This window comes from Adiantum capillus-veneris, chromosome 23 (genome assembly GCF_014529385.1).
Source record: "Adiantum capillus-veneris isolate H3 chromosome 23, ASM1452938v2, whole genome shotgun sequence".
Classification (NCBI taxonomy): domain Eukaryota; kingdom Viridiplantae; phylum Streptophyta; class Polypodiopsida; order Polypodiales; family Pteridaceae; genus Adiantum; species Adiantum capillus-veneris.
The window spans coordinates 69,628,974-69,647,485 of NC_140953.1; the positions used below are offsets into that span (position 1 = coordinate 69,628,974).

The window sequence follows — 18,512 nt, forward strand, 5'->3', positions numbered from 1 at the left end:
ACTCCATACCATTCGCCAAACTAAATGCTGCGGAGCTTGTGTGCATGTTTGAGAAACATTTTCCTACTACAATGCTAACCATTCAGGTGCATCTTCTTGTTCACATAGTTGATGAGGTGGAAATAGCTGGCACAGTTCATTCCAGATGGATGTTCTTCTTAGAGCGTTTCATGAAAACGCTTAAGGGATATGTGCGTCAAAAGGCACGTCCGGAGGGTAGCATGGCAGAAGGTTGGTTGGTATCAGAGTCCCTAGTGTACATTGGAGAGTGGCTAGACGGATTTGATAAATCCCGGGACACGCTATGGCGAACCATAGATGATGAGCGCATATCTGGGATTGTCATGTGCAATCTCGGTGTTGAGAAGAAGATGACGGAAGATCTAGAGGCTAAAATCAACCGATTTTGCATGCTTCACAATCCAGTGATGCAAAAGTGGATTTCACAATATGAGGATGCAAAGCAAGAGCGACAAAGGGCACGAATCGAGTGGAGACGGGGAAGACGACCACCGATGCACTATCCAGCGGTTCTGGAGAGCCTACCAACCTTCATGAGCTTAAGATGGTTGCACAACCAATTGAAAAGCGCACAACAATGCGGTGACGAAGTGACTGAAGAAGAGTGGGAGTACTCTCGGGGTTGCGCGACCAAGGTAAGTTTGCAATGTACGACTAGCAAGTGACTTTATTTATAAACGTTTGAACGGCCACTCATAATCTTTGTTCGTTGTAGTATAAGTCATACACAGCAGCATGGTGTAAAGGTCGACATTTTAGGGTGGAACGAATCGACAAAAAGCGTTTTACTCAAGATTGTGGAATCATGGCAAAATTTGAACAGTCTAGTCGACGACGTTCCTCTGATGCAGATCCGTGGTGGCGGAACTCACTTACTTCGGCACGCTGCAAGAGATTTTGAGGATCGATTACAGAGGATTTTTTGTCGACTTGTTCGACGTGCAATGGTTCAAGATAATCATGGAGGGTCGCAACGCTACTGTGCGTAGAGGAGAGTCTGGTTTTCTTGAGGTGGATTCTACTAAGAAATGGACTGACCTAAGAGACACTTTCGTACTACCCGAGCATTGTGAACAAGTAAGTATATAAATAGTTAACATCCCCTTTTACAAGTTATGTGCTTGAAAGCTCTCATGTAAGTTATGTGGCTCTGGCAGGTAGTATTTCATCCTACAAAGTCTACATCAAACTGGTGGTACGTCATAGAGGTAGCCCCTCGTAGTGCAAGGACGTATGAAGGCTACCATGTGCCAATCACAACGACATCAATGGAGGAGATCAGAGAAGATGCTCAATCAGAAGCCGCTGCGGTGGTGCCAGACGAGCATCAAGATGCTACTACTCTATATGGGGTGCATGCAGAGGAGCTACAAAATGAAACAGAGGATATGTGTTTAAACGGAGAGCTCTATATAGATATAGGAAGTTATGCTGAGTTATGCGAGGATGAGAGAGAGATCTCTTAAAGCCACAAATATTGTATTTGAACAATTTTGCTCCGTGTTGTAAAAGCTCTAGCTCTCTAAGTAGCTTCCATGGTGTATAACGCTCTTTTCTACTCGCGCTCACATCTTTTGATTGAAAATTCTGAGTTTTCGACTTGCCTCTTCTACCACTCGATTCATTGCGTCATTGTATTTATATGCGTCATTACGTCATTGTATTTAATGGTCTTTGCGTCATTGTCTACTCTATTCATTCAATATTAAGTTTAAATATTCGTGTGTTTAATGCAGGTATGGATGATGAGGAGTTTCTTTCTTCTTTGTCACCGCAGCAGAGACAGTGGTACGTGGAGCGTCATCGCTCTGGCGCATCATCGCGCGTTCCTACACCATCCGCATCTCCCTCTCTTTCGGAGCATTCGGCGCGCTCCGAAGCTTCGGCGTCGACGAGACGAGCGTCACACTCGTCTAGACACCGGCGCTCTAGTGGTGGCGGTGGCGGTTGTTGTGGGGATTCCGCCACCGATGCCTCCACACCGCCTCGTGTTCGACGAGGCTCTTTACCCTCCCCTTCTTTGCCCGCCCCCACACCAGCCACAGCATCGCCATCTACGCCAGGTTTTGCACGGCTGACTGTTCCTAGAAGCTACACACCTCTACCTACTCCGCCAGGAGCCACCCCACTCGACACTCCTCGCTTCGGGGCCCAGACGCCGGTGGAGACACCTGACGTCCGTACCCCCATCGACACGCCGCTAGAGACCCCTGCCGGGACACCCAGGTTCACGCGTCACCGGCCAGAGGGCTTGCCTTACTCCGTCGACATCAGCGGCGGCATCATCATGGATGATGACGGCAAGAAGGTGATCTCGCGCATGCGTGGTCTTTGCTCTCAGCTGTTTAGACACTATATACTAAACAAATGGAGTGAAGTACCAAGTGATTTAAAAAACAGAGTCATCAGCATACTTCATGATGAGTTTCCCGTTCCAACACGGGATCAGCGCTTCAATGAAGACCTGATGAAGATTCGAATGCGCGAATACTGCAAACACAAGCGTTCCGAAGTGCAAAAAGCAATCAAGAATGGGTGGAATAGGCCAGATTGGCTGGCCAAAGAAGATTGGAAGAATGCGAAGAAAGCAGCGCGCGAGAATCCCGACAAGTGGAAGCAACAAAAGGATGCAGCCAGAGCGCGAGTAGAGGCAGGGAGCTCGCACCACTTGGGGAGCGGTGGATGGGCATCATTTGAGGCCGATTTTGTAAGTCTTTTCACATTGCTCTTTATGCATGTTCGATAGTTTAGGGTTTATGAGTTTTTTAGTTCTAACATAATGAAATCTTTGTATGTTTTGACAGTGGTCGATGACAGGACGTGATCCCACACCGTACGAGCGCGAGTACGCAGGCAGGAAGGGCTTAAACGCCCTGATGGACATTCTCAGTTCTCGCGGCGGCATGGTTAGTATTAGGGTTTACTCTTTTTTATTTTTTGTATTGTTTTATAAATGTCGTTATATGTTTATACTTACTGAAAACTGTCTTATTGTCTTTTTTTGCAGAATCCGACAGATACGCCGCTTGGACGCGATGAGACGTCTGATAGACGACGTCAGTTTAGCCGTAGCTAGATAGCATTAGTTTAGGGTTTCTCATAGCTTATGTATCATGAGACGGATTTTATACGTCTTTTTGAACCATGTATATTATTACATTTGTCACCGCAATTCCTTTTGCCAATCAATTCTTTATGCCTATGATGTTGTACAATTGTCATTATTACATTTGCCAATCAATTCAGTTTGTCTATGATGTGTACAATTGTCAATTTTGCAAACAATGCGTCTTGTGGGTGACTATTTTGGGTCTATTATTTACCTTTGCACTTTTTTTAAAAAGTGAATCAAGTACAATATGGTTGATGGGTGGCAGGGCATTCAATGTCCTGCCACCAAAAAAATATTTTCTCAGGCGTCTCTATAAGCGTCGCTATTTATGGCTCTGTAGCGTCGCTATATGCGTCGCTATACTCTTCTGTGACAGCGTCGCTATAAGCGTCGCTATAGGCGTCGCTATGAGCGTCGCTATATAGCGACGCCTATAGCGACGCTTATAGCGACGGCTATAGCGACGCATATAGCGACGCTCTCGTAGCGACGCTTTTAGCGACGCTTATAGCGACGCCGGGGGTTATAAAAACCCAATGTATTTCCGTCGCTAAGAGCGTCACAAGAGCACATAACCTCTTGTAGTGAAGAAAGATTTTGAGGGGTTATTCAGAAAGATGGTGTATCTATAAAAGCACATGACATGGCTTTGCAAGATGGCACCCCTTTAAGAATGGTTTTCGTTGACAAGGATATGTGCTGTCATCTTAATGTGCACTGTGAGTGAGTGTTGGACTCTACGACACTCCACCAATTGTAAGTTAATAGACTTAAACTCTTATGCTCATCTCATCCAACATGAGCGACATGACTTTGATATGCTCAACTCTTCCAGCTTGAACATAAGCCTAATAACTACGACTCTTAGCACATAGTTTATATGACTTGAAGCTTTGGGACTAATGCTTTGCTCATTTTATGGCTCAGCAGCCCGACTCTAACTATGCCAAAGAGTGTTTTTTGCACCTTGACGACTTGACTGTTTACATTCTTGTGCTTACTACGAACATTCTTCAGGTAAAAGTAAGCTTGAATCCTCCAGAATAGGATTAGTGAAATACCAAGTTGGGATTGAAGGTTTCTTTTGCCATACTTGTTTTATCATTTTTGAATCTGCATTTGGTTGGTTAGATTGTCCTTCTTTGACTGTGAAGAATCCATTATCTGGTTGATTCTCCAATTACGCTTGTTGTAAGGAGTCTTTGATGTTGTTGTAGGCCTTTGTTCACTCTTGGCATTTGGCTTTTGACTAAGAGCATTGGGAGACTCAGGAATCCAAATCTCTTGATGATCTTTGTATCTCCTTTGTTGACTTTGTTGAGCTCTAGGTCTTGTTGAGTTCTTGAAACCTTCATGCAGGTCTGGTGTAGTTGTAATTGGCTTATGGTTGATTGGTAGCCAAATCTTTGTATAACCTATGTAGAATTCTTGTCCGAGAGGAACATTCCTTGAGATCTGTCCTTTTTTTGTATCCTCTTGAGAGTTGTGGTAGACTATAGCATCTTTTGATGTTGTTCTATTGTATATCTGCTTCTTAGGTATCCTAGGATATTGTCGAAGCTGATACCTTGTGGGCCTTCTTTCTTAGGAGGGACTTGAAGTTACTTCATATACCCTAGCGTACAATTTTGGTACCCATATATGTCTGTTACCTCCATAGTACTCTTGTTCCTTTAAGCTCCATTGTGATGCTATCCATCCCAAGTGTTTGTTTTCTTGTGTTGATTTCTTGTCTTTAATTTAAATCGGATCATGACTTTGACTAAACTGCTAGGAATAAACACTTCCTTGAATTTTCTTTTCTTTCTTAAGTACTTTGGCTGATATATCTTTGCTTTTCTGGTTTCAGTTGGGTCAACAATTAACTTGATTTGCCTGCTCTTCATGATTTTGGATGCTAAGGGTAGCAACCATTTCTTTTTGACTTGTAGCCTTACCCATGATTTGTCTATTATCTAGCTTGCCTGGAGTAATCTCTAGAATGCTTTGGATGTTGTCTACAACCATATTGTACTTTGCCTCATTATACACAGTAGAGCATTGCATCTGACACTTGCTTCTTTTGTACTACTGAGAACTATAGCTATTCTCATTGTTGGCTCTATTGAAGATCTTTGTCCTGCTTTTGTCATGGTCTCATCTTGATCTAACTGTGTCTCTATGGAGGGTGACTTGAGACTTTGTTTTCCAATCTGACTTGCATCGGTTGATTCGACTGGCAATGAGTGGAACTTTGGACTTCCTATTGCTTCCTGATTTATTGCAACCTTGTTCTTCTTAACTTGTGTTGGTGGCATTGTCTGCTCAATAGCTGTCGTGGTTGCCCTTTGCTCTGTTTGATCTGCACTTCTTATTTCCTGATTTTCTTAAGCTCTCTTGAAGTTCTAATTGATGGAGATGAATCATCTTTAATATGATCTGCTTTGATATCAGTCTCCATTTGAAGTGTGCTTGAGGACTTTGTGCTGTTGTTCGCGAGTGACCAATCTTGGTCTTCATTCTTGGTTGTCTCTAAAGACTGCATCTTCATTGAACTCTGTATGTCTAGGACCTTTTGAGATAGTGGCTTTCCCAATATGAGGCCATCAGGTACATCTTTTACTGTGATCACATGGAATTGGGCGATGATGATTTGTGGGCCTACTTGAATGGCATAGGAGATGATTCCCCAGCATTCTGCTCGTTTGTTTTTAGATATGCTCACAAATTCAGGAGCATCTTCCAGCTGTGGTTGGCCACATTTTTTCCAAGTGTAAAAAGACATGAGGTTCTTGTCTAGCTAAAAGTCTACCTTTACTTCACTTGACAGCTTTTTTTCATTTTTACTGGTGATGTTGCACTTGATCTTCTCAGAATTTCTTTATATATTGATTGATTCTGTTGTGGCAGTGTCCTTGGGTTGAGCTTTTTCTACATTGGCTTTGTCTTGATCACCTACTTTTGTTGACGTTGGCTCGTTTTGTTGTAATACTGCACTTTTTTCTTGCAACTGTCGAGCATTGTGTGTCTGCATTTGAGTAACTTTTGATCTTAGAAGATCCACTGTACTTTCTGGTAAAATTTGTCTCTTCGGAGGAGATTTTGGTGGTGACCTTTGTGTAGCCTCCTGGACTTTAGCTTTCATTGACTTTGAATTTTTTGTCACATGTTCTGGCAGCTTGAGGCTTTGCATCATCTTTAGATAGTCTTTGACTTTAGTCAAGCCATCCATATGGGTTTGTACAAGGTCATGAACTTGCTGGTATTCATTGCCATATGCATCTTGATATGCATATACAAGCTTGGTCTCATGCAATTTTTTGAACACTATTGGATTTGTTGGCTTTTGCCTTTGACTTGTGGAGATCAACTGAAACATCTGTCCTTGATGACCTTCATAGAAGATTTTTTTTTTGCAGATTTTGATGGGATCTTGGTCAACGAAAAACTTGCAACAACCATATGATCTTCCAATGGTTTTTTCTTTGAAGGGGTCTGTTGGCTAGAGGCTCTAGGGCTTTTAATTGACATTGTGGTTCCTGGTATAAGAGCCGAGCTTGATGGATATACAACTTCCCCCTTTCTAGGTTGATCACTATAGCCTGCTTCATTGTAAGAGTTCAAAATTGTTTGGCTCTGGTTTAGTCTCACCTTCTGGGATTGTCAAGATACAGTTTGGGTAGCATTGTTGATGTTTGGCATATGTAAACCTTCTGCATAGTTTCCTATGTATCTCCTTGAAACATGACAAATTATTCCTCAAAAGTTAAGTTGTAGATAGCATTATATTTGCCCTGATATTGTCTATCCCATGGGTCTCCTATGATATGAGCTTCTGCGGTTTCAGGACCCAACGCATCATAGATGCTAGACTCTTGTCTGTATCTACGACTGCTTTGGTCAAAGTATATGCTCGTTTGGCTACAATGTTGAAGCTTAATTTTTGATGGAGGAGAGTTTGGATTTGAACAGATTCATTAGGGAAAATTTGGACTCACAAAGGGGCCTTATAAGGAGTTTGACTTCCTCTCTAATGTCCAAAACGGGCGTGCCACTACAAGAGGCTATTCATATTAGCGACGCTCACACAGCGACGCTCAAATTTTTTTTTTCCCGGCGTCGCTATGAGCGTCACAAATTTACTTGTGACGCTCATAGCGACGCCAGCTGGGCTAAAAAAAATAACAGAGAGCGCCCAAAAACTCAGATCTCAGATCTGAGTTTTTCGGCGCCCTCAAGCAAGGAGCAGGTAACGCTCTCCCTCTCTCTCTCTCTTTCTTCTCCACACACACACACACACACACACACACACACACACACGAGGAGAGGAAGGAGAGCCAGGAATGCTCCTTCCCTCTCCTCACTCTCATGTTCCCTTCCCCTCTTTCTCTCTCCCTCTCTCTCTCTCTCTCTCTCACACACACACACACACACACACATAGTGTTTTTGAGAGAGAGAGAGAGAGAGAGAGAGAGAGAGAGAGAGAGAGAGAGAGAGAGAGAGAGTACAAACATAAACAAAAATGCACACACACATACATAAACAAAGAATGTACACACACATTGAGAGAGGAAAAGAGAGAGAGAGAGCATGCATAAACAAAAAACGCACACATTGAGAGAGGAAAAGAGAGAGAGAACATGCATAAACAAAAAACGCACACATTGAGAGAGGAAAAGAGAGAGAAAACATGCATAAACAAAAAAACGCACACACATTGAGAGAGAAAGAGAGAGAAACTAATTTAACGTCGTAGGAAACTAATTAAAATTAAAAGACCTAAAGATCTAGCCGACGAGGAGTTGAACTCAAGACCTATTATTCAAGAGGGAAATGGCATAACCAATCTATCATACTTGGCATGGGTGATAGAAAGGTTATACCATTTATCTCTTTTTATTGGCACACACATCCACACACGCGCACACACACAAGAAGAAGAGAGTTATAACGTCGTAGGAAACTATCCTAAAAGACGTTAAAGATTAGGTTAGATGTAGACTTATGTTAAATTAGATTTAGGGTTATTTTAGTTAAATTAGATTAGATTTAGGTTTATTTTTAGTTAGATTTACGTTTATTTACGTTTATTTACGCTAGATTTAGATTTACGTTAGATTAGATTAGATTTAGGTCTCCATAGACTGCGATGCCTGCATGAAGCGGGTGAAGAAAGCCCTCAATGGAATATAGGGTATTGCTACCTTCACTCATGGTGGGCTCTGTCGATCCAAAAGTACTGGTGAAATGTCTTCAGAAGATAGGGAAGAAGGTGGATCTTCAGGGCGGCAAGAGTCACTACATCCCCGACAATGACCATCTAGACAACCTCTAGTCATTCAACAACAACTTCAAAGTTAGTAACAAAAGCAAATCAACTCTAAACTTGGTGGAGATTTGGTAGTTAGAATATACTCTTTAAGCTCTTTCTATTGATATATAGCATGCCACAAGATTCCTCATATTTCAAAAGATTTTATTTTTGATTCTCTAGATTCTAGATGGAGTTGTCACATCACAAGAGAATCAAAAATAGAATCTTTCATAATATGAGAAATCACGTGGCGTGCTATATATAAATAGAAAGAGCTTGAAGAGTAGATTCTAACTATCAAATCTCCGCCAACTTTAGAGTTGATTTGCAAAAATTTTACCGCATGCCCATTTTGGACATGAGAGAGGAAGTCAAACTCCTTATGAGGCCCCTTTGTGAGTCCAAATTTTTCCTTATGTCTGGGTTCACTTGAGTAATATCCTTCAGCTCTAGAGAGGATGGGCTATAATAGACCCTTTCCTAAAAAATGAACCATCCTTTTTGTTCTATCACTGCATGTACTTCTTTGAGTTGGTATGTGGACCGTTCAAACACTGGCTGATCCTTTTTGTATAGTTGCCCTTTTTGGTCTACATAGTGTGCATAGGAATTATGGGTTCTATACAATGCTAACATCATTTTGTTTGATGTGTCCCTTAGACTCGTGAATGATTGCACACTTGTGAAAGTGGATGCATAATTATTTGCAAACCTAACAGTCTTTTCAACATTCGGTGATATCTGGACACCTTGACCAAATTCATGCAGGAATTTGTTGTTCAAAGAATCAATTTTAAGCTTTTCAGGTGAGGGTACATCTACATGATGATTTTGAACTTGCAGTGCTTTTACTGGTGCTTTTAATGGTAATGCAAAATCATCCCATTGCATTAAAAGTGACAAGTTAGATGCACTTACATCGAGATTCGCATTTCCAATTTGCTACGTGCCTTCCTTGACAGTTGATGTATTCCTGTTGTCTGGGTTTTGGAACAATCTTCAGAAAAATGTCCACCTTTTTGTTCACAATCCGAGCAATACGCCATGACTGGTGGTATTTCATTTGGTTTTGTCATGTCAAGCTCTAGCTAAGAAGTTTTTGCTTCTATGCTTGCCAAGTTGTTAACTTCTTCTTTTAGAACACTGAGCATCAAGCTGTAGACTGCTCCATCTTGACCTTTGTACCGTCTTTGGCTTGGTTCTCCAATTAGATTGGCTTCTATTGGTTGATCTGTTGGATCTTGTAATTATGGCTCTCGACTATAGATCTGACCATTGTAATCCATGTACAATGACCCTGATTGCATATGCACCAACTGTATGTTTTGCTGACTTGTGCAGATTTTTGGATAACCACTTTGGTCAATTTTTTGCACTTCTATCTGCACTTCATCTTTGAGCTTGCAATACCTGGATCCACTGAAGTCTGTGAACATCTAGGAGTTTCCTGAATCTGGCTTTACTCTGATCAATAGAATCTTGGCTCCTGTGCTGCTTTTACTGCTCATAAGATACCTATGACTGTCTGAATCTGTGTACAAAAATTTATCTCCATTGTAGCCATATAGTTGTAGAATTTGCTCTGTTGCAATTGCACTTGTGTTGCCACTGCTACTGGCTTGCTCTGTTGTACTTGAAATCTCAACTCGAGATGAGTCCATGTCGACTGGTTCTGTATAAATTGTCTCCTCCTAGCAGATCTTGGTGTTGATTAGCAAAAAAATTTCCTACTCGGGTTTGATAAGACTGCTAAGTGAGTCAGCAAATGAGATTTCCAAATTCTGTTCTTACAAGGAGCTAAAGGACTAATCTGCAACCTGGAAACTGAGTTATCATGTATTAATTTTGATTTGATGGAGCCCAAACTTGACCATTGGCCTTGTATTATGTTGTTCTAACACTGTACAAGCTCAAAAGTCCAAAATCTTGTTTCTGTGTATCAGAAGTAAATAATGGCGATTATTTACTTCTCTCAAATTTCTGTACTTTTTGGCTTGTTTTGCCAAGTAATCAACTTGTTAAGGTCTCTGGACAAGTTTCATTGAGTTTGAACAAAATTTGTCCAAGTTATCAATTGTTTCGTGTCTGCAGACTCTGATTCTAAGAATCTAACTTGAGTCTCAATTTTGCGATTTAAATTTCACCAAATTTGATTTGTGGAGTCTACTTGATATGCTTGACCTTGTGGTATACTCAAATGTGCAAAATTGTCCAATTTTGTACCAAAAGTAAATAATCCTGATTATTTACTACTAGAATTTCTTTTGTAACTTTTTGTCAAAATGTTGATATCAACTAGTTAAGCAACTCACTTAAGCTCCCTAGCCAAGTTTCATCAAGTTTGGATAATTATTGCTCAATTTGTCAACAGTTTTATGTCTGCAGAATGACTTTTCAAATCTGGCCATAATTTTCACTTAAGTGATCCAAATCTTACCAAAGTTGATATGAGTGCTCAATATAACATGATAAAACTGGTGGTATGCTTAGTTGGTCAAAAAAGTTGGTCAAAATCTCTTGAAAATTTACCTCAAATACGTTCTTAAGCTTACCCACTGGTTCGTACAAATTTTAGAGCATAATCTCTAGCCAGATTCACTAGTTGACAGTATTTTGGTGCTGTTTCAAGTTGTAGACCTAAAATTGTGCAACTTCACATAAACAAATCACAATTGATTCTTTTGGAGTGAGCAATGTTCGAAGATCCCACCTCAGATTCTACTTACCCTACTCCTAGGTTCTACTGCAATGGGGTTGTGGAAAGTATCCACAAACACTCGTTTTCTTATTTTTTATGGTTTTTTGAGCCTTGATCTTAAGATTTGTCTTGTCTATCAATCATTCTCAAAATCCTAATCTAATCCTACAATCCTACAAGATACTTAGCGAGTACAATATACTCCCAAGCTACCTCTACACAACAGAAGACGACACTCTTAAGCTCTGCGGTTTTTTAAGAGAAAGTTTAATTCTAGGTGAACCTAGAGGAAGTTAATGGACAACTACACAAGACACTCTTGTTTTCCTTAGTTTAGGTCTCTTTGATCCCCGAAAACGGCTCCAAATGTGGGATGGGTGTCTAACCGCACTCCTATCTTATTGCAGACATAGCGAGAACCATGAATATAACTGTCAATCCATGGGACAAAGCTGACTCGACTAGTACATAGAGGCTACAAGAGGTTGTCAATCTCTTGGAAAACAACAATAAACTCGCATCTATCTCAAGCTACACTCAAATGACAGAAATCCTCAAAAGCTAGTCGCTCATCGGCAAACAAATCATAACCGTTACAACATCAAATAACATCTAAGCATTACAAAACATCTAGGAAATGTTTATAAGGCTTAAGTACACATGCTTATGGTCTCAAATCTTACTTTATGTAAAGTGCAAAAATCACGATTATTAACAGCAGTGAGTTTTTGACCTGTTTTTGACCCAGAATGCATCTAAATGCTTAGGAATGACGCCCCAATACCCCGTCTATACTTATTTTAAGATTTTTAAGCTTAAATACCTACTTATGATGAAATTAGGCTTCGGGTCGACGATGCCAAAAGCTACGGATTACAATGAAATGTTTACGTCAATGCATAGAGCTCTTACCTGCGGTTGCAACGTAATAGACGACACTACAATGTGACAACTGACATGGAAGTAGGAAGCGCGAGAAGGAGAGAAGTGAGCACCGTTAGCTCACACTATGTTTTTGTTATCCAAAACTTAATCATAAATTTTACAAAGTTGGCTTTTATACCGTAGCCAAGGTCTAAAATGTGTAATGTCCAGAGCCCAAGACCTTTGAGGATCCACACTTATTGTATCTGCAACCTAGGTACACTAACTGACCAATGCTTTACATCTTGGAACCCTTATTGAGCCCGTAACACGTTACAATTATCGCAATGGCTAAATAAATCGTAAAATTACAATACATGGCTCTTTTGGAAAAATGTGAAAAGTATATAACTTCAATCTTCACTGCTTCTTCATATTCATCTTCGATTTGCATTCAAAAGGCTTCCATCTTTGGCAGCTCCTGTTAACTGACGTCGGCTCAGTTAACACTCTCTCTCTCTCTCTCTCTCTCTCTCTCTCGTCTGTTTGCAATGACTTCTCATGAATCCTGAACAGTTTAGACTCTCCACTGCATCAGTTCAAACCCATAAGACTTCTAATGGGAAAGGGTTTTGGGCTAAGGGGATGGGGCACTCCATGGTTTTGAGGTTTTGGCATGTCAACATATCTGCTAAGCAATTGTAAGCCTCTATGACCAAACAAATCTTTAAACTTCTTTCCAAGGATTCCTTACCTACAAAATGGATGTTCAATAATGAGCATTCTAGATTATTCTTGCATACATATACATTTAAATGAGTGTCAAAGTATACACTGCACTCTAGCCTATATACACAACGATCATAATATGACATCTTTATGTCATGTTAACAATGTAACTTGTTTGATTCATTCAAAGGGTCTATGATAGTGTATTTCAAATTATATTTAGAAGTCTTTTTGGATGCATAATTTACACAAAGCTTGTATTTTTTTAAGATTTTGAGCTCCAAAAAAATTCCCATGATTATTAATAACCCAAATGTCTTTTAGTGCTATGCTATTTTTCAAATATTTGAAGTAATGAGTTCTATGCTATTGATGGCCGAGGGAGAATCAAAGATCTGCAAAAGGAGCTTAAGCGTGAGGCTTATCTACTTAAATAAAAGAAGAGAAACAACTAGAAGCATTGGTGTTGGTAAATATCATAGCATATATAAGTGAACCCGGCAATGAATATGAAGGCAAACTCAAAAAAGAGATGATGATGGGGATTGCAATAGCATATGAGGAAAGGTATGAAGACAAAGAGACCATGACAAAGGAAGAAGAAGTGTTAAGGCACACTTCTTGCCATCTAGAGAGAGAGATTATAGCTTACCATGCCATGTTCCATTATATATATATATGTGTGTGTGTGTGTGTGAGTTTGTGTGGAGAGAGAGAGAGAGAGAGAGAGAGAGAGAGAGAGAGAGAGAGAGAGAGAGAGAGAGAGAGAGAGAGAGAGGATGGTTGTGCATCTATTACCGATTTTGGGACTTCTCTTTTGGCTGGTCCAACGGTGATCGTAGTAGTTATCAATGAAGCCACTAGAGAAACAAGATTAATGAGTTGGGAATGCAAAACAACCAACGAATATGGAGATCATATTATTGAGATGCTTCTTGAGAAGATGAATTCCCTGACAATATGTAAGCAGTTGGAAATGTGCTCATCTGCAAATAAATTTAGTTCAAACATGGCATTAGTGGTAGATGGGACTTGAGATGTAATGGTTTAGAAGATGTTGGGTGCCCTATGTGTGAAATGACAATAACCTGGGCACAAAATCAATTCATGAAAAAACAATCCTTGGAGGTGATCAAATATTTCCATATAAAAATGTGTGTGAGCACCTGCCAAATCCAAATGGAGAGGTGATAGTAGATTGTGACCAAGTCGATTCAATGCCTGATGTCATTTTTACCATTGGAGGCACACAATTTAGCCTCAGTGCTGAGCGACACATCTTGAAGGTTGGAAAAGGCACCCAAGCACAATGCATTAATTGATTCGTGGGCCTCGACGTACTAGGAGATGTTTTTATGGGAGTTTATCACATTGTTTTTAACTATTGGGAATCTCCACAACCCGGGAGAGAGAGAGAGAGAGAGAGAGAGAGAGAGAGAGAGAGAGAGAGAGAGAGAGAGAGAGAGAGAGAGAGAGAGAGAGAGAGAGAGAGAGAGAGAGAGAGAGAGAGAGAGAGAGATCACTTGCATCCATTGTTGAGTGATGATGGTGGATATAGCATTTAATCATGATTTCCACCATGATGGCACTCGTGGTATGAAAGACGAAGAGAACCTGACAAAGAGCATAATGATTTGCAACTCACTCAGAGAGCACGATAATCAATGGGACAGAGACATGGGTATGCTGGTGATGATGATGAAGAATGCAATTAAGGCAAGAGAAAAAGGTATCAATGATAGAAACCTTAGCCCTTTATAAGGACATCAACCACAGGAGCCTAAGCTATGCAGAGAGAATGACCACAAGATACTGATCTGTAGAGGTGGAGAGAGAGACCAAGTTCGAGGTGTACTCTGACTGAGGGAGTCCCTTGTATCTCAAGGTGATCCACCCACTACTCAAGGCAAATGTGAAGAGTCTCGAGACTTGGCCCACAACTCAAGGAGGTGAGTGCCCTTCCAGGCTCCAGCTTTGCGTTGCTTAGTGGGCATGAGGATTTCTCTCTCTAACAATCTCTCCCTCTCTCATGACACTCGTGTGTTTCCAGCTTGCCTGCTATCGTGGAGAGTGCATAAGACTTGGAAGAGAGGCCTTCTCCCATGGCTGCATGCATTTGGAACCACGTGGAGAAGACACCATCCTCTTGGGGGTGTGTGGACATGCTAACATTGGTTTGGGGGTGGGGGGGGACAAGAGACACCTGATCTCCCCCCTTGATCAACTCTCTCTCTCTCTCTCTCTCTCTCTCTCTCTCGTGCACATACACACATACAATTGGGGACTATAATTATAGTAGGTTCTATCTTGCATGGGCAAGGAAAGAGACTCTCTCTCTCACTCTCCCTCTCTCTCTCTCTCTCTCTCTCTCTCTCACACACACACACACACACACACACACACACACACACACACATGTCACTTTCATACGTGGCTTATTGTTCCGAGAATGGATACTTGGTGATATTTAACACGACATTGATGGTAGGTATAAGTTAAAAAGGTTCTAAGTAGGAGATGGATAACAACTAATAGGTTCGTTGACACCTGTAATACGTATTCAAGGCTAATGAATATGTTGTCTTGTTTGTATGGATGCAGACGAGGACTCTATCTTTACTTAGGATCCTTTTGGCTTAGATGTTGTCCATCACTGTCGAACCTGGCCTCTTTCACTTCCGAATAAGTATGATGTACAAAAATGAATCAAAGACTGAGTTGTTTTTGTGCTAATCGTTGTTCTTTGTCTAAAGCGAGTTATCTTTTGAACTATTATGTTCTTTTATGTATAAATACAAGTCTAAAAACAGCAACGCACACACACAACAAGCCAAGTGTGGTGGATGTTTCTTAGGGACTCGCGGCGTTCACTCTACAAAAAACTACTATATGTAAGATCCTTGATTTTTGGGTCTCTTTTAAAAATAAGAAAAGTAGATTCCAATATTCGCTTAAAAAAATCTTAGTTCAAAATGCTTGTAAGATATAATTGAGAAGAAAGGTCATTTTCATGTTTTGGTCGGTCAAACGGATGTTTGATTCAATTTTGGAAAATCTGCTTCTTTTTTAGTTTTTTCATGCTTTTTGTGCTATTTGGTGCTTTTTTTTTTGGCAAAAAGCAGGCCGGATCCTTGATCTACGAGTCCTGGGAAAGCTATGGTTCAATTTTGTAAAAAGTTGTTTTTTGGACGTTTTTCATGCTATTTTCAGCTTTTCATGACTTTAGTACGTTTTAGTAAGAAGCAAGCCTGCTTTCTTGTTTCGATGGACGAGGAGAACTCGTGGTTTTGGTTTTTTTTGTTTTTTATATTATTTATATTATTGTTTTTGAAAAGCAACGTGTTTTTTAGGAAGACCTAAATATAAAAATATTATTTTTAGGAAGACCTAAATTATCATTGGATATAAAAATGACCATCCGACGAAGAAACGGGATTAAAAGGTATTTTTACGAGAATTTTTATGATTAGAAGCGACACCATAAATATGATAGAGCAATACGAAAAAGTCATATTTATCTCGGGACATCACGGTGTAGCATAGTTTAGTCATAGTCTCATTAATTGCTAAGATATCATATTAATTAATCAATTTTACTACAAAAATTGAAGGGTAAGGGATGAGAGTTAACCACCAAAAGATGTGCCATGCTTTTAAAAAAGATTGGAGTCTTTTCCCAAAAGCTAGAAGCTATTCCAGGTTAGAGAGGGGGCACTCTGTTTTGCCTTGGGGTGCAAGTTGGATCTGGAGAGTGCCTGTAAATTGGCATACAGAGCTCAATTTTCAATGCCAACAGTTGCGACTACTATCGCACGACAATACGTACTTATTATACAGAGTTGTGCAATCTCTCCATCACCATCTCCAGAAGATCTCCTCTCTCGTTTGCAGGAAGAAGAAGAAGAACACTCTCTCTCTACTTGCGTACTACCAGCTTCTCTTCTCTTTTCATGATGTGCATTGTCAAAGAGTTGGCGGTCTAGCTGTGAGGGTTTGTGGGGATACTGCGAAGGCCTTAAGCAAGCTTAGTGTTTGTAGAAAATACATTCTGTGTAGCCATTGGAATCTTACACGCAGACACACACATACGCACACGTGAAACCCTCAAAACAAAACAAAGATGAAAACATCAAGGATTTGATCGTATCTAACCAAAGGTAAGATGAAAGGATTCACTGATGCATTTATAGCAGCAAGTCGTTGTGCTCCAAATAGACTGCGAATGGTTCTTTGAAACTGTAACTTAGTGTTTACAAAGATGTAGATGTTTTGCCTAGTGATAGGAGTGAGCCGTGCGTACAAGTCTTCTTGGTTCATAGTAATATTAAGAAAGAGAGGAGAATAAATATGTGCACATCGAAAGAATTAGAGTAGTCTACTAGTGGCAAAATAAGAAGACGTGGAGAAAGAAGAATTTCTCGTAGCCTTTCCGGCCCAAACAGTAACACAATTCTCTATTGGAAGTGGATTTTATGGCTAATACATATGTTTTTCCTAATATTTTACACAAAGTGAAAGGGCTGAAAGGTTACACCATTGGGATTATTCAGCTTAGAAAGTTTAGAAAGCAGTCAAACAATGGAGGAAAGAGATAAGAGAGACAACCAACACACAAAGACCCACACAAGCTCAAGACAAAGAAGTGAAGCACACCTCAAGACTTTGTGGTCTTGTAGCCAACTTGATGAAGTAGAAGATGAGTAGTAGTACCCAACACCGTTTGCGAGCCACCAACAATGTGCCCTATTTATAGGTGAAGTTGCCCCTTGAAGAAGATATTTGCTTAGAAATATCCAAGGGATTTGTGTGACAAGTGTCTATCTTTTCAAAATATCTTGAAATTATCTTCAAAGTTTCTAGATCTTTCTCTTCAAGAAATATCTAAAGATTCTTCTAGATCTTTCTCCAAACCTTGCCACCACATGTCAAGGGTTATGCCTCGAAGAGTTGTTGAGCTATGGTGGGACCGTGTGCATAAAGTAGCTTCATAAAAAATTGAGAGAGAGCTTGGCATACATCATGGATGACATCAAACAAAATCGTAACCACTTTTCTAAGGGATTTTTCTAGATCCATAATCACTCCAAAGTGCACCTACTATGTGTAGAATGACACCTCATGGCGTATACTATGACTAAGGCCACTTCTGGCCATGCTCCACATATCATATGCCATCTATAATGCCTAGTAGATAGGAGGTATGTTTTATAGGCTCATTTCATCATGGCTCCAAGAAGAGGTTCACAAAGAAGCCCGTGATCACAGGACGAAGCCCATTCCCAACAAGAGTGACACATCAGACTTCGACTAGCTTTTGCATGCTAAATAGAAAATGCATATACTTATGCACACTTAAGGCATACACATAAAATCCATAATATTGTAGGGCTTAGATTCCATTCCCACTATGCACATGCCAATGCACGACAGCGCGTTCTCCAATGACTTTTTGACTTAAACCTCTGCGTAGCTCTCATCATCGGTCTCGTGCAGCTATAAGGTTTCCAGTTTCTGAAACCTTAAAGATTGTATAAAGCTTAATCAAACTGATATGATTATTGAAAAAGCAATGTAGAATTGTCCGACCATGGTAAATATTGGTATTTTTGGAATCTTAAGCACAACAAACCCCGGGGCAGAAATTTTCGGATTTAAATTCGGACAAAAATTGACTCCGCTAGTCCTTTCGAAAGATTCATGTAAATTAAATTATTAAGAAAAATTGAAGGGTTGCAGTAATCATTAAAACATAGACTTTAATAAAGGCCTCCCAGATATTTACCAGATATTTACC

At 40.3% G+C, this 18,512-nt stretch overlaps 1 pseudogene; it reads left to right on the forward strand.

Annotated features, from left to right (window-relative positions):
- Positions 1–13,493: 13,493 nt before the first annotated feature.
- Positions 13,494–14,097, forward strand: LOC147427938 (aspartic proteinase A2 pseudogene; annotated as a pseudogene).
- The last annotated feature ends 4,415 nt before the right edge of the window (positions 14,098–18,512 follow it).